This window comes from Camelina sativa, chromosome 6 (assembly GCF_000633955.1).
Source record: "Camelina sativa cultivar DH55 chromosome 6, Cs, whole genome shotgun sequence".
In the NCBI taxonomy this organism is placed as follows: Eukaryota; Viridiplantae; Streptophyta; class Magnoliopsida; order Brassicales; family Brassicaceae; genus Camelina; species Camelina sativa.
In genome coordinates, this window is record NC_025690.1 from 22,503,827 (window position 1) to 22,508,876 (window position 5,050).

At 36.1% G+C, this 5,050-nt stretch overlaps 1 long non-coding RNA gene across 1 annotated transcript in view; it reads right to left on the reverse strand.

The window, feature by feature from the left end:
* The window catches only part of LOC109133439, a 6,899-nt gene extending 6,373 nt beyond the window's left edge, over positions 1-526 (reverse strand). The window contains exon 1 of the long non-coding RNA XR_002038539.1: positions 460-526. This is a non-coding gene — a long non-coding RNA (uncharacterized LOC109133439). The remainder of the gene's footprint in view (positions 1-459) is intronic.

Genomic DNA, 5,050 nt, shown 5'->3' on the forward strand with positions numbered 1-5,050 from the left:
ATATATATATATATATATATATATATAGTTTTTAGGTTTTCCAAACCCTTAAGTTTTATTCTGAATTTACAACAGTTTTATTTAATATTTGGCATTGCTTTTATTTTAATTCAAATTAATCTGTTTAGCTTAATTATAAAACTCTATAATTTATTGTGTAGTCTAGAGTCTCTGTGGATTCGATCCCTAAGTATTACAGTGATCTCTTAATTTGAGAGAGTAGCTCAGGGTTAAATTTGAGCATATCACTACCGAATCAGATGAAAAATTGAAAATAATTCAAAATTAAATCCAAAACCCTAAACTAATCACAGAACCCTAACTCGATATCAGAATAAAAAATCGAAACCCAGAACCCTAATTCGAACTCTAATAACAAATCACAGACCCTAAATCGAGAAAGAATTTCGAATCCCAGAAGTTCAAACCCTAAATTCGCTAACGGCTGTAGAAAATTACCTCCTTTCACTTCGAAACCGGGGGATAATCTTCTAGATGATAACGCGGATGGATTCGTCGGACGAAATTAACGGTTTCTTTCGCCGGCAAAACGAGTCGCCGTCGAGAGAGATAGAGAGAGAAGAGAGAAAGTCGCAGCAAGAAAATAATCTCGAACCTTTGATTTTTTCTTTTCCCCTACCCAAAAAAACAAAATGCTCTCACAGCCTGCCACGTGTACGAACGGACGGAATAAACAACGTCCCATACGAAGAAACGTATCTTCGATAAATGACACATTTACATTTAAATTAAATCCATTTATTACTAAGGACGGTCCATGCATACGCTGATGCACATGCCCTAAGGAAAACGTTTAGCTGATCAAATGAGTGACATAAACATATTGATTTTAGTTATATTATTTTCGTCAGGTTTTACTCCATTTCCAATTGAGAACTATATTGTCGGAAAATGGATATAAACAGAAAACCTTTTTTTTTCCCACCCCGACAAACAGGCAGCAGGTACAATTTAGACACTAAAAATCTTTTTCTCCTAGACACGAGAATCGAGACACTCTCAACACCGTTGTTCTCCGGCGCCGGCGAAGGAAAACTTTGCCGGCGTCGGGACATAACCCGACCTCTCCGTCTCGTTTCTTGCTTTCTCTGTTTTTTGTTCTTCCTACTTTTATTTTAGCTGTCAATTTCTTTTAATCCCTCTCGAAGTACCCTCCCCAACCACATGCACCAAGTAGCCGATTCTAAATCGAAGGAGATCAGCGTTTGGTCGAAGTCTCACAACTCTTACTCGCTACCCATCTCTTTCCCGGAGAAGGTATCCAAAGATCCAGCAACCTTCAGATCTAGGTTCTCATCTCACCAAGAAGAGATCTCAGACCAGGTATGGCTGATGGTAGGAGCAGATCCTATTGGACCATCATGTGCGCCTTGCCTGGTGGAGTCGTCGACGGCACACGACGGCCATCTCATCTTGGCTTTGCCTTCGGGTACTGGAGACCGTAAGATCCTGGTGCTCTTTTTCGATGCCTCAAGCCCTGCTATTAACTCACATCCAGCATCCTCCCCCTCGTCGGAGATGCTCCACCCCCTGAATCAGATGTCGTTTCAACCCGGCCGCCGCCTGCACAATTCTCTGCCTCCAACTGGAAAACTAGGGTTTCCATTAGCGGACCCATCACTTCTCGGCCCACTAAGGCTTCCAAGCCCATTAATACAAGGTGTCTCACAAGAAATTTTTGCGTGTGTATCCAGGTTCGATCGGAACTCAATTCTCTCCCACTCTAATCAATCTGTATGTAGATTTATAAAACCTCTTGTTCGAAGACTGCATTTGGTTAGTAAACTACCATTGTTGCTAGTTTGGTTAGAGATTTCTTTAGACAACCTGTTGTTAGTATCACCTAGGGTCTCTGCCTTTGGAGTTAGCAGCTTGAATACAATCGGCATTATGATCCAGTCCATATGGAACTGTGGTTACCGATGTGTCTTCAGGTTCCCTCCATTACCTTGTCTGATTCCTGAGCCCGATAAACTGCTTCTCATTTACTTTTTGAAGTTTCCGCCTAAGAATCTGAAGATTAGTGACACTATGATCCCAACTCAATGTAGTGGGGGGTACCACAACACCTTCAAGCGTTTCACCTCTGACCCTAAAGCCGCTATCAACCCTTTACCTATCCTCAGTCAGAGCACCTTTAACCCTGCTCAAATCTTTGGCAAATCCCTCCTTCGGGTAGACACCTTCTTTCTGAAGTTGTTCTCAGCCTTACTTTCCTCAACACCGCTTGGTCTTCGATCCAAGACAGTGGCCATCTCTTCATGTATCGAAATATCCATGGAAGAAGCATTGTTATTTCTTGACCTCACAGGTTCCAAATCCCTTGCAAGGAATTGGCTCATAGCTCTCAAGTCTACAATCTCGATGACCCTTATCTATCTCTATCTCTTTGTTGTATTGACTTTCATTACTGCTTTTATTTGTTGTATCTTAAACAATGATCCTTATGTTGTATGTTGTGTTTTATGTTAATGGAATGAAGCATATGGTTGTTTAAAAAAAAAAAAAAACAGAAAACCTTTTTTTTTTCAATTGGTTTTTTATTTTTAACTAACGTCGGCAAAGATGTCTTCCTTTTAATTTTTGGCGAAAAGAAAAGTAACTACTTTTGGGGATCTCTCTTTCTTTTTTTTTTTGTTTGATACGAATCGTCACATATAATATGTGCATATATATTAGAAAACGTGAATCCACACACGCATACAATCACTCTTTTACATGTCAAGCCATGTGCCAAAAAAAAGGGATTGAAATGTTTAAAAAGTTAAATAAAAATAATACTAGAGCATCCTTTGGATGACAATAAAGAGAAAGATGGTTCTAAGAAGTGACTAAAGAAGTATATGCACAACCCTATATACATGGCCAACATATACATACAAACGACGACATATTATGAAATTACAGTGTAAGATCAGCGACCAATCTCGTTATGTATAGTACTGTAAATTAAAGCTGTATAGTGTAAAATCTACTTTAGAAAAAAAACGATGTATGACTAGACAACATGTTGGATTTCTCATTTTAGAATTCTCTCTTTATATTATTTTTGTCATTATGATAACAAACGCACAATAGGTTACTTGCTACGTACACAACGTTACTCTATCTGGTTCAACAATGTGATTTTTTTTTTTTTTTTTACTGATTAGGTTTCGATTTAAATGGATACAATGTTTTTTGATCAAATTTTGGGTTGGCCTTACAAAATAAAGTAAACAAAAACGAATTTGGTCAATGCTTGTATAGATAATTTGCTGGATGTCTATGAGTCCAGTAGATGCAGCGCCATTTGGGATAAGAAAGATTGTGATTTTTGATGTACGTATACGAAACCCTGTTGCATTTAAATTATATATTTGATGTTTTTTTTGGTTAATGCCTAAACAAATTTACTACAAAATTTATTGTATTTTATCAATCAAACATAAATCAAAATAGAACTCCAAGATTGATAGTTCAAATTGAAAGGAAAGAGTTTACAAAAAAGACTTCAGACAATAACGTTCAGAAATACCGAATGAGGCAATCCGCTTGGACGAAGCAGGAAAATTCATCTTTTAAGTAGGTTTAACATATGGAGACTCTTGTATTGTATATACTCTGATCTACCGTTCTCCGATACATAACTAAAATTCTAGAATATAAGAGAGTCTAAAAGCTTATGACATCACATTATACAACTAGTTGACAAAAAATAAATAAAAGAAAAACAATATACAACTAAACAAACGATAAGCTGTTTCAAATATAAAAATTGAAATCTCAATATAAATTTCTAATGTCTTACGTGTCTTATCCTTTAATGTCGCACCCAAATTTACATACATATTATAAAATATTTTAAATTCTCTTTTTTTCTTGTCGTTCACACAAAAAGGTGGAGGAAAAGGAGAAACATACACATAGATTAAGGCCCTTTTTGCGTATGCGCGTCATAAATGACGAACACTTTGATTAGTATAAGAAATTTTTAATTTGAATTAGCGTAAAGAAAAAAAGCACACGTAAAAGCTTTTTAGCCATGCATGCACGATGTTTACTGGTTATCGAGAAAGCAGTATCGCCGATGGATAAGACCTTAACTTTTTCTCTTATATTGTAAAGGTTATATTTTCTTTCTTATTCATATTTCTTCCCTCTTAAGCCTTATCCATTATCCAACAAAAATTCAATTTTGTAGGCAGCTTTATGAAAAAAGATTCGAGTAATGCTTACACCATTTTGACTCGATTATATGTATTATATGTTTCCACCATTGATTCGAAATGGCCCACAATATCTGCTTTTAATATGACGTCAAATATACCTTATTTTTGTCTAATATATGAACCCAAATCAAGTACAATTATATGTGAATCTCTTGGTAATATACGCTGTCATAACTCCTGTATACAGTTCAATTCAGATATAAAATGTAAGTTTATGACGTCAAAAATGAACGTGTAGGCTCATTGTAATTTAACTATATTTTCACTTTTGGTGCTTAATATCTTTCATGAAGATGAAATTTGAATTTTTCATCCGTTGAATTACATATTGTAAACTAAGAACATATAGAAACATGTCGGTCAGGCAAGTTTTATTGTAGTGGTTTAGGCTCACCGTGTGTTCGTTAATGTCTTTGTTAAAAAAAAGTAACCAAAAAGAAAAAAAAACAAAAAACAAAAACAGTTAAGTGTCTTACCTGGAAAGTGGAAACTTCTTTTTCTGACCACTTTCAATGATATCCAGCTTCCGCCAAGGAACCTCTCCCCGCCATAACACTTCGTGAGACGTGAATGATTCATGCGGGAGAATTTAACGGTACCTTATTATCACCTCCCAAAGCAAGCGCACTGTGGTCCAAGTTGGAGATGGTTAACTAATTTTAGTCATCTATCACTATCAAATCCCAACAGTTAACTGGGATCAGTGATACATCATACATTTGTAATACCATACCAAAGAGATATGGCAGTATGTCGAGCATATAAAACTGAACCAAGTAAAAACCTATAAACACTCTCTTTTTTCACGTATAAAAACC